Source organism: Oncorhynchus masou, chromosome 9, assembly GCF_036934945.1.
Source record: "Oncorhynchus masou masou isolate Uvic2021 chromosome 9, UVic_Omas_1.1, whole genome shotgun sequence".
In the NCBI taxonomy this organism is placed as follows: Eukaryota; Metazoa; Chordata; class Actinopteri; order Salmoniformes; family Salmonidae; genus Oncorhynchus; species Oncorhynchus masou.
This window is the reverse complement of record NC_088220.1, coordinates 37,608,731-37,621,208: the sequence shown is the minus strand read 5'-3', so window position 1 is coordinate 37,621,208 and position 12,478 is coordinate 37,608,731. Positions and strand designations below refer to the sequence as shown.

At 40.2% G+C, this 12,478-nt stretch overlaps 1 protein-coding gene across 1 annotated transcript in view; it reads left to right on the top strand.

Moving 5' to 3' along the window:
• The window catches only part of LOC135545973 (leucine-rich repeat and immunoglobulin-like domain-containing nogo receptor-interacting protein 2), a 410,569-nt gene that overhangs the window by 220,972 nt on the left and 177,119 nt on the right, over window positions 1-12,478 (top strand). The window contains exon 4 of the mRNA XM_064973991.1: window positions 2,416-2,494. The gene's annotated coding sequence lies outside the window, so the exon portion shown is untranslated. The remainder of the gene's footprint in view (window positions 1-2,415; window positions 2,495-12,478) is intronic.

Here is a 12,478-nt window from a genome sequence, read left to right as displayed (position 1 = left end):
TAATATAGCTAAGTAGAAAATAAGGAATATAATATATATAGTTTACTATTACTGAAACCGGACCCCGGTCGTAAATATAAAGATTCAGTTCACCCAGAAAAACTAGAGACCCCTTACACTTCAGTGTTGTGATGCTAAAATTCAAGCAAATGCATAGCCCATAGATTATTTTTTTTACAAAGACAGTACATAGGATATAATATAAGACAAGTCCTGGAAACAAAATAAAAATATGAAAAAACCAGGCTTGGTGTTCATAGCTGATTTTGAAAAGGCATTTTAATAAAGAACGATTAGAATGTTTATATACACGCCTGGATTATTTAAATTTTGAAGAATCTCATATACAAATGGGTTAAAGTTATGTATTGTAACCCCAGGTGTAAAATAGTAAATAATGGATGTCAAGAGGAGTGAAACAGGGTTGTCCACTATAGGCATATCTATGTATTACAACCATCAAAGATAACTATTTACCCCCCCAAATTCAAAACTTTGTAGAGCCACATTTTGCAGCAATTACAGCTGCAAGTCTGTTGGGGTATGTCTCCATAAGCTTGGCACATCGAGCCACTGGGATTTCTGCCCATTCCTCAAGGCAAAACTGCTCCAGCTCCTTCAAGTTGGATGGGTTCCGCTGGTGTACGGCAATCTTTAAGTCACACCACAGATTCTCAATTGTATTGAGGTCTGGGCTTTGACTAGGCCATTCCAAGACATTTCAATGTTTCCCCTTAAACCACTTGAGTGTTGCTTTAGCAGCATGCTTAGGGTCATTGTCCTGCTGGAAGGTGAACCTCCGACCCAGTCTCAAATTTCTGGAAGACTGAAACAGGTTTCCCTCAAGAATTTCCATGTAATTAGCGCCATCCATCATTCCTTCAATTCTGACCAGTTTCCCAGTCCCTGCCGGTGAAAAACATACCCACAGCATGATGCTGCACCACCATGCTTCACTGTGGGGATGGTGTTCTCGGGGTGATGGAGGTGTTGGGTTTGGTTTTTTTCTGGCCACTCTTCTGTGAAGCCCAGCTCTGTGGAGTGTAAAGCTAAAGTGGTCCTATGGACATATTCTCCAATCTCTGACCTGGGACTTTGCAGCTCCTTCAGGGTTGTCTTTGGTCTCTTTCTTGCCTCTCTGATCAATGCTCTCCTTGCCTGGTCCATGAGTTTTGGTGGGTGGCCATCCCTTGGCAGGTTTGTTGTGGTGCCATATTCTTTCCATTTTTAATAATAGATTTAATTTTGCTCTGTGAGATGTTCAACGTTTCTGATATTTTTTTATAACCCAACCCTGATCTGTACTTTCCACTACTCTGTCCCTGACCTGTTTGGAGAGCTCCTTGGTCTTCATGGTGCCGCTTGCTTGGTGGTGCCCCTTGCTTAGTGGTGTTGCAAACTCTGGGGCCTTTCAGAACAGGTGTATATATACTGAGATCGTGTGACAGATCATGTGACACTTAGATTGCACACAGTTGGACTTTATTTAACTTATTATGTGACTTCTGAAGGACATTGGTTGCACCAGATCTTATTTAGGGGCTTCATAGCAAAGGGGTTAATACCTATGCACCACTTTTCCGGATTTAATTTTTTATAATTCATTTAAACAAGTTATTTTTTTCATTTCACTTCACCAATTTGGACTATTTTCTGTATGTCCATTACATGATATTCCACCCCAAATCCATTTTAATTACAGGTTGTAATGCAAAAAAATAGGAAAAACGGCAATGGGGATGAATATTTTTGCAAGGCACTGTAGATGGTTGGGGTTCAGGATAAAAAAATTAAATACAAAACTATTTTAAAATGTACAGTCCGTAAAATGTATGTAGAATGTATAAACTGGAAGAAGAAGCCTACATTTGGTTGTCCATTAGTTTACTCCTGTTAGGGGAAGATTGATAGGTTTAGCAGGAAAATAATAAATAATTAAAAAAATATGATAATATATATATATATATATATTTATATATATATATATATATTTTATATATATATATATATATATATATATATATATATATATATATATATATATATATATATATATATATTTATATATATATATGGGACTGGAAATGACAATACATTGATAGTACCCACAATCTGCAATATTAAAGCTGATCTACCCCCCCCCCCAAAGAAAAAAAAAGATTGGTGCAGTGTAGCTCAGGTTTGAAGTAACACAGTAAATAATGGTTACTAACAATGACTAGCTCCCTTTGATCCCCTTCTCTTTGATTGTGAACTTCTGACAGTGTCCGTAACAATTTTGTTTTGAACACTGATTGAAATGTTGTTCTTTGCGTTTGGATCCACACTCTACTTACCAGATCATAAGCTGAGCTGTGATCGATCTCTGTTGCTCTCACTCTCTAACGTGCTCTTTCTCTCTCGCTTTCCAACCAGATATAGAAGCCTGAAAAACAGTGATAACTGGGGGGGAAAGAACAGGCCATGGCTGAGAGGATGATTGCTTCTCAAAGTGGTAAGTACCAAGCATTCACAATGTCTGATCATCTGTTTTCGTCTCAACTGTTTGGCTTCGATTGTGGTTGATTTCGTTCCCATGTCAGTTCAGACTCCAGTGAATTTCTCTCTATATTTGGTAACAGATAGTTCCGATTAACTTATCAAGGAGGTCTTTGATGCATAGCGTGAGCTATTTTGAGTTTGGAGAGGAGAAAGGTGTTAGGTGGTTGTATTGAAACATACCAAGCGATCAGCAGGTAATTCATTACCCTATGGGTGTTTTCTTAAACCGTGGTCCTGTTGTGAGGGGGGGGGGTGAAGTCAATGCGATTGAATTGAAAAGAGTAGGGAGTCATGAATCCAATTGATGGTTAGCTGTATAGAGGCAAGGAGGAATTTAAGGGCTGGATTAGATCTATAGTACATTATAGCAGCATAACATCTTATAAGATGAGGCAATGACAATACACAATCTAATATTCTTTATTGGCTATATACTGCGTGTTCCACATATTCCCATGATACAACCCACCGAGGGATGATTAGAGATTGCTGTTTCTCTTATATATCCTCTTTGACTGCTGAAACACACAATTATGGTTTGGGTTTCTTCACATTTGCATAACACTATTTTTTCACTGCTTTAATGTGATCGAATGTATGTAACCTGTATATTTAACATATACGTACATCTAAACTCAGCAAAAAAAGAAACGTTCCTTTTTCATGACCCTGTCTTTCAAAGATAATTCATAAAAATCAAAATAACTTCACAGATCTTCATTGTATTGGGTTTTAACACTGTTTCCCGTGCTTGTTCAATGAACCATAAATAATTAATGAACACGCACCTGTGGAACAGTCATTAAGACACTAACAGCTTACAGACGGTAGGCAATTAATGTCACAGTTATGAAAACTTAGGAAACTAAAGAGGCCTTTCTACTGACTCTGAAAAACACCAAAAGAAAATGCCCAGGGTCCCTGCTCATCTGCGTGAACGGGCCTTAGGCATGCTGCAAGGAGGCATGAGTACTGCAGATGTGGCCAATAAATTGCAATGTCCGTACTGTGAGACAACTAAGACAGCTCCACAGGGAGACAGGATGGACAGCTGACCATCCTCGCAGTGGCAGACCATGTGTAACAACACCTGCACAGGATGGGTACATCCGAATATCACACCTGATGACAATGAAATTGCCACCAGCCATAGTGCTCGTTGTGTGAGTGATTTCCTGCAAGAAAGGAGTGTCAGTGTTCTGCAGAGCCCGGATCTCAATCCCATTGAGCAAGTCTGGGACCTGTTGAATCGGAGGGTGAGGGCTAGGGGCCATTCCCCTCAGAAATGTCTGGGAACTTGCAGGTGCCTTGGTGTAAGAGTGGGGTAACATCTCACAGCAAGAACTGGGAAATCTGGTGGAGTCCATGAGGAGGACATGCATTGCAGTAGTTAATGGAGCTGGTGGTCACACCAGATACAGACTGCTACTTTTAATTTTGACCCCCCTATGTTCAGGGACACATTATTCCATTTATGTTAGTCACATGTCTGTGAAACCTGTTCAGTTTATGTCTCAGTTGTTGAATCTGTTCACACAAATATTTACACATGTTAAGTTTGCTGAAAATAAATGCAGTTTACAGTGAGAGGATGTTTCAGTTGCTGTTGAGTTTAGCCTTATGCTATAAGGTTTTGCATTCATTAGGCGCTAATATATAGATTTCACATGACTGGGGATAGGCCCACCCACTTGGGAGCCAGCCCATCCAATCAGAATTATTTTTTCCCCCCAAAAGGGCTTTTTTACAGACAGAAATGCTCCTCAGTTTCGTAAACTGTCCAGGTGGTTGTTCTCAGACAATACCACAGGTGAAGGTCCTGGGCTGGCATGGTTACACTGCATTCATTGTAGCTGGGGATTTTAACAAGGCTAATCAGAAAACAAGACTCTCTAAATTGTATCAGCATATCGATTGCGCAACCAGGGCTGATAAAACCTTGGATCATTGCTATTCTAACTTCCTCGATGCATATAAGGCCCTCCCCCGCCCTCCTTTTGGAAAAGCTGACTACGACTCCATTTTGTTGCTCCCTGCCTACAGACAGAAGCTAAAACAAGAAGCTCCCACGCTGAGGTCTGTTCAACGCTGGTACGACCAATCTGATTCCACGCTCCAAGACTGCTGTGGCTCAGTCGGTAGAGCATGGCGCTTGCAACGCCAAGCGTCGTGGGTTCGATTCCCGCTGGGGCCACCCATATGTAAAAGTAGTGGTCCCTGCCGACTTGTAAGTCGCTTTGGACAAAAGCGTCTGCTAAATGGGATATATTATTATTATTATATTATCACGTGGACTGGGATATGTTTCGTATTGCGTCAAACAACAACATTGACGAATACGCCGATTCGGTGAGCGAGTTCATTAAAACATGCGTTGAAGATGTCGTTCCCATAGCAATGATTAAAACATTCCCAAACCAGAAACCGTGGATTGATGGCAGCATTCGCGTGAAACTGAAAGCGCGAACCACTGCTTTTAATCAGGGCAAGGTGACCGGAAACATGACCAAATACAAACATTTGAACTATTCCCTCCGCAAGGCAATCAATCAAACTAAGCATCAGTATAGAGACAAAGTAGAATCTCAATTCAACAGCTCAGACACAAGAGGTATGTGGCAGGGTCTACAGTCAATCACGGATTACAAAAAGAAAACCAGACCAGTCACGGACCAGGATGCCTTGCTCCCAGGCAGACTAAATAACTTTTTTGCACGATTTGAGGATAATACAGTGCCACTGACACGGCCCGCAACCAAAACATGCGGACTCTCCTTCACTGCAGCCGAGGTGAGTAAAACATTTAAACGTGTTAACCCTCGCAAGGCTGCAGGCCTAGACGGCATCCCAAGCCGTGCCGTCAGAGCATGCGCAGATCAGCTGGCTGGTGTGTTTACGGACATATTCAATCAATCCTTATCCCAGTCTGCTGTTCCCACATGCTTCAAGAGGGCCACCATTGTTCCTGTTCCCAAGAAAGCTAAGGTTACTGAGCTAAATGACTATCACCCCGTAGCACTCACTCCCGTCATCATGAAGTGCTTTGAGAGACTTGTCAAGGACCATATCACCTCTACCCTACCTGACACCCTAGACCCACTCCAATTTGCTTACCACCCAAATAGGTCCACAGACGATGCAATCGCAACCACACTGCACACTGCCATAGTACCATAGTAACCATAGTAACCATAGTACCCTCCAAACTCGTCATCAAGCTCGAGACCCTGGATCTCGACCCCTCCCTGTGCAACTGGGTACTGGACTTCCTGACGGGCCGCCCCCAGGTGGTGAGGGTAGGTAACAACATCTCCACCCCTCTGATCCTCAACACTGGGGCCCTACAAGGGTGCGTCTTGAGCCCTCTCCTCTACTCCATGTTCACCCACGACTGCGTGGCCACACACGCCTCCAACTCAATCATCAAGTTTGCGGACGACACAACAGTGGTAGGCTTGATTACCAACAACGACGAGACGGCCTACAGAGAGGAGGTGAGGGCCCTCGGAGTGTGGTGTCAGGAAAATAACCTTACACTCAACGTCAACAAAACTAAGGAGATGATTGTGGACTTCAGGAAACAGCAGAGGGAACACCCCCTTTCCACATCGATGGAACAGTAGTGGAGAGGGTAGTAAGTTTTAAGTTCCTCGGCGTACACATCACCGACAAACTGAATTGGTCCACCCACACAGACAGCATCGTGAAGAATACGTAGCAGCGCCTCTTCAACCTCAGGAGGCTGAAGAAATTCGGCTTGTCACCAAAAGCACTCACAAACTTCTACAGATGCACAATCGAGAGCATCCTGTCGGGCTGTAGTGAGGTCTGCACAATGCATCACCGGGGGCAAACTACCTGCCCTCCAGGACACCTACACCACCCGATGTCACAGGAAGGCCATAAAGATCATCAAGGACAACAACCAACCGAGCCACTGCCTGTTCACCCCGCTATCATCCAGAAGGCGAGGTCAGTACAGGTGCATCAAAGCTGGGACCGAGAGACTGAAAAACAGCTTCTATCTCAAGGCCATCAGACTGTTAAACAGCCACCACTAACATTGAGTGGCTGATGCCAACACACTTAACTCCAGCGACTTTAATAATGGGAATTGATGGGAATTGATGTAAAATATATCACTAGCCAATTTAAACAATGCTACTTAATATGTTTACATACCCTACATTATTTATCTCATATGTATACGTATATACTGTACTCTATATCATCGACTGCATCTTTATGTAATACATGTATCACTAGCCACTTTAACTATGCCACTTTGTTTACATACTCATCTCATATGTATATACTGTACTCGATACATCTACTGCATCTTGCCTATGCCGCTCTGTACCATCACTCATTCATATATCTTTATGTACATAGTCTTTATCCCTTTACACTTGTGTGTATAAGGTAGTAGTTTTGGAATTGTTAGCTAGATTACTAGTTGGTTATTACTCCATTGTCGGAACTAGAAGCACAAGCATTTCCCTACACTCGCATTAACATCTGCTAACCATGTGTATGTGACAAATACAATTTGATTTGATTTGATTTACATGTAGTCTGCCGTTGTGAGGCCGGTTGGACGTATTGCTAAAAACTCTAGAACAATGTTGGAGGAGGTTTATGGTAGAGAAATTACAATAAAATTCTCTTTATAATTGCCTTTTATTGTACCCAGCACAAGACACACTGTGAAATGGAGAAATACATGTTTTGTGCGTATGGAAAATGTTGCATTTTATATTTTTGTTTCATATATATACTTTTTTATGGTGATGTCACAAATCTACCATTGGTACAGTTGTCATTATTACATGTAATTATTTGTCACATTTGACTGTATAAAACATTGCAGAGGCGGATGGATATATCTTGTTTTGCAACAAAATGTGATTTGTTTGTCTCTCTGAAATAAAACCAACTAGGTTTCAAACAAATGCAGTACGTTCAGAAGTAATCATACCCTGACTTATTCCACATTCTGTGGTGTTACAGCCTGTATTCAGTTGATCATTTTTCTCACCCATCTACGCACAATACCCCATAATGTGAAAACATGTTTTTTAGAAATATTTGCACATTTATTGCAATTTAAATACAGAAATATTTTAATTACATAAGCATTCACACTCCTGAGTCAATACATGTTAAAATCACCTTTGGTAGCGATAACAGCTTTGAGTCTTTCTGAATAAGTCTGTAAGAGCTTTGCACACCTGGATTGTACAGTATTTGCCAATATTTATTTACAAAATTCATCAAGCTCTGTCAAACTGGTAGATTTTTTAAAGTCAAAACTGTAACTCAACCACTCAGGAACATTCACAGTCTTCTTGGTAAGAAATTCCAGTTTAGATTTGGCAATGGGTTTTAGGTTATTGTCTTGCTGAAAGGTGAATTTGTCTCCCAGTGTCTGGTGGAAAGCAGACTGGTTTTCCTGTAGGATTTTGTCTGTGCTTGGCTCCATTCTGTTTAATTTTTGTAGACTGTAAAACTCCCCAGTCCATAAAGATTGCAAGCATACCCATAAGATGATGCAGCCAACACTATGCTTGAAAATATGGAGAGTGTTGTACTGGATGATGTGTTGTACTGGATTTACCACAAACATAACACTACGTATTCACGATAAAAAGTGAATTGCTTTGCCACATTTTTTGCAGTATTATTTAAAACTTGTTAAGCCTATGGGTTCCCCTACAGGAACTACACCCCCCCCCCCAGTTCAGCTGAAACGGTGGCGCAGGGAATGCAAAAATATTCGTAGAAATATTTAACCTCCACACATTAACAAGTCCAACACCTCAAATGAAAGATAAACACCTTGTTCATCTACCCAGCGTGTCAGATTTTTAAAATGTTTTACGGCGAAAACACAGCATATATTTATGTTAGACCACCACCAAAACAAAGAGAATACGTAGCCATTTTGTACCACAAAAGATAAAATGACAAAAGCACGATAAAATAAATAATAATTCACTAACCTCTTGAAAATCTTCATCAGATGACAGTCTTATGACATGTTACACAGTACATTTATGTTTTGTTCGATAATATGCATTTTATATCCATAAATCTCGGTTACATTGACGCCATGTTCAGAAAATTCTCCATAATGTCCGGAGGAATTATAGAAAGCTACGCCAGATAACAGAAACACTCATCATAAACTTTGACTAAAAATACATGTTCTACATATAATTAAAAAGATACACTGGTTCTTAATGTAACCGCTGTGTCACATTTTTTTTTACGTTACGGAAAAAACCTAACATTGCAATAATCTGAGACAGCGCTCAGACGTAACAATATTTCTCCGCTATGTTGGAGTCAACTGAAATACAAAATTACAACATAAATATTCCCTTACCTTTGATGGTCTTCGATCAGAATGTAGTGCAAGGAGTCCTACTTCAACAATAAATCGTTTTGTTTCATAATGTTCAATTCTAGTGTCCATGTAGCAGCATCTGCTACAACTTTCAGCACAAATGCCCAAAAAATGACTTCTGGTCCAGGACAATTTTGCATCAAAACTTCCAAGTTACATATTACAGGTCGACGAAACTGGTCAAACTAAGTGCAGAATCAATCTTCAGGATGTTATAAACGCACAAAACGAATGGCATTCCAACCGGGCAATCCTAGTTCATCTCGGGCTGATTGGAACAGACGAAGCACTCCAAACGAATACGCGCTTTCAAGCACATTAATCTTTTGCGACACTATAGCAATTTCCTTTCCATTAGGTCAAAGTTCACAACAAATGCTCCATTACACTTTCTACTGAATGAGGACATCTAGTGGAAGACATAGGAAGTGTTTCCAGATCCATAACTTGTTGGGAAGGGAGGAGGCGATGACGTCAAAGTTGCCCAAACTTTCAGGATTCCAAAACGAGTTTGGAAGATTGCCTGCCCTGTGAGTTCTGTTATACTCACAGACATAATTCAAACGGTTTTAGAAGCTTCAGAGTGTTTTCTATCTAATAATAATAATGATATGCATATATTAGCAATTTAGGACAGATTTTGATGCAGTTCACTATGGGCACGCAATTCATCCAAAGGGGAAATACTGCCCCCTATCCTTAACAAATTTTAAGTGCCTTGTTGCAAGCAGGATGCACGTTTTGGAATATTTGTATTCTGTACAGGCTTCCTTCTTTTCACTGTCAATTATGTTAGTATAGCATCCTCAGTTTTCTCTGATCATAGTTATTAAACTGTGTTAAAGTCACCATTGGCCTCACAGTGAAATACCTGAGTTGTTTTCTTCCTTTCTGGCAACTAAGTTAGGACAGACACCTGTATATTTGTGGTGAATGGGTGTATTGATACACCAGCTAAAGTGTAATTAATAACTTCACCATGCTCAAAGGTCAGTGTCAAAGGGTCAATATCTGCTTTTAAGGCATTGGAAAACCTCCCTGGTCTTTGGGGTTGAATCTGTGTTTGACATTCAGTCCTCGACTGATGGATCTTAAAGATAATTGTGTGTGTGGGGTACAGAGATGAGGTAGTCACTCCAAAGTCTACATGAAAATGGCTAAGACTATAACAAATGTCTTCTTTGTTTGAGGTGGAGTAGGAAGGATCGGACCAATATGCAGCGTGGTAAGTGTCCATGTTAATTTATTAGACTGAACACACAAAACAAAATAACAAAGTGAATGAAAGAAATGAAAAACTTCTGTCAGGTACAAAACAGAAAGCAACTACCCACAAATCATAGTGGGAACACAGGCTACCTAAGTATGATTCTCAATCAGAGACAACGATTGACAGCTGCCTCTGATTGGGAACCATACCAGGCCAAAAGCAGAAATACAAAACATAGAACAAAAACATAGAATCCCCACCCCAACTCACACCCTGAACAAACTAAAACAGACACATAAAAATGCAACACATTTTAAGTTTTTTAATGGCCTAGTCAATGTCCCGACCTAATCCCAATTAAGATGTTGTGGTAACGTAGGACTTGAAAAGAGCCGTTCATGCTTGAAAACCCAGAGTGTAAGGGGCCAATTACTCTTTCACCCAGGGGAATTGGGTATTGCATAACTTTGTCAATTAAATAAATAAAATAGGTATACTTTTTTTGTTATTTGTTCACTCAGTTTTCTTTTATCTAATATTAGGTTTTGGTTGAAGATCTGCAAACATTCACCATAAAACATGTGCAAAAATAGAGAAAATCAGAAAGTATTTCTTCAAGGCATTGTATGGCGTTTTTGGAATTAAACTCTATTTGCTCTTATTAAAGGACATGTACACCAACTGGATTAAAATAACAAACTGAGGTGGATCTGACACTTATCTGAGGCATAACAGTAGTCCACTAACTGCTTCTTGTGATATAAATGTAATTATAATGCCATTCAAAACAGATTGAAGGAATTGAGGTTATAGTTCAAACAGTATGGAGTCGTCAATAGAGGTCATCGGTCGATTAGAGTTGAGGGTGAATGTTCTATAAATATCATGAGCTTCAAATGTCACCTTGAATATGGAAGATACAGTATTTCTGTTTGTTCCCAAAGATTACTACATTTAGCCTTCCCTAAGGTTTTTTTAATCATTGGTTAGTTTTGTATTTTAATTTCCAATATTTATCAAGCTCTTTGCCCACAACTCCACAGCACTGTACCTTAAGGGACTGGCTGTAACGGCGTTCTTCGTTTGTCGAAAGAGAGTCGGACCGAAATGCAGTGTGTTGGTTACTCATGATTTTTAATGAATGAATCGCGGTACATGAAATAACTGATATAAATAAATAACAACAAAACGGAACGTGAAACCTAATTACAGCCTATCTGTTGAAACTACACAGAGACAGGAACAATCACCCACGGAATACACAGTGAATCCCAGGCTACCTAAATACGGTTCCCCATCAGAGACAACAAGAATCACCTGACTCTGATTGAGAACCGCCTCAGGCAGCCAAACCTAAACTAAACACACCCCTAATCAACCACAATCCCAATGCCTAAAAAAAAAACAATACGACAACACAATAACATAAACCAATGTCACACCCTGGCCTGACCAACTAATTAACTAAAAACACAAAATACTAAGACCAAGGCGTGACACTGGCCCTCCAAATCTAGGTGGCAAAAGGATTGGTTTATGTACACTGTGATTCACATTCCCCAGCATGCATTGGGCCCTCATCAAACCATTTCTGAGCTATTAATAGTAAAGTGAGGAATCACATTTTTTGTGTGAATTATGAATATTCAAATAAAACATGCTGTTGAAGGTTATTGATGAACTATATACTTTCAGCACAAAGTTAATTTTGGGATGTCTCACTGGATATTTTATCACCTTTGGCTTAGATGATGTCTGGTGGGAATGTGTTATGTGTTCATGCTATTATCTAGTTTTTAACAATGCATGCAAGCCCCTATTGCTGATCTTGCATTAATCAATGCCACTCAAGTCCTCACTCTTATCCAAGCCATGTTCCACCGCTGCATGTGTGTTCAGCCTAACATGTTTGGGGAGGAGGATACCCAACTCTGTTAATCCATAACACTCATATTGACACAAGTTTTTATATAACAAGTCAAAACTCAGACAGACTTTCTCCCAGCCGCTCAACATGAAGGAATATAGAGATGCTGGGTCTTGATTGAAAAGCAGGCAGAGGTGACAGATCGTGTCCTTCCACAGTATCACTATAAAATGTTAATCTCTCCGTTCTCACAGGAAGACTCAGCAGGGCGTGGCGTACTCTTCTGAAACCCAATTGAGACGCTGTGTCTCTACACAGATTTTATTGACGCAAACTTTGATGTGCCTATTTAAGCTCCACGCAAAACATCCAGTTGAAGATTAATTGTAAACAATGTACTAAACTAAATTGCCTCAAACTCTCCAGATTTCTCTGATCAGTATAACAGGGA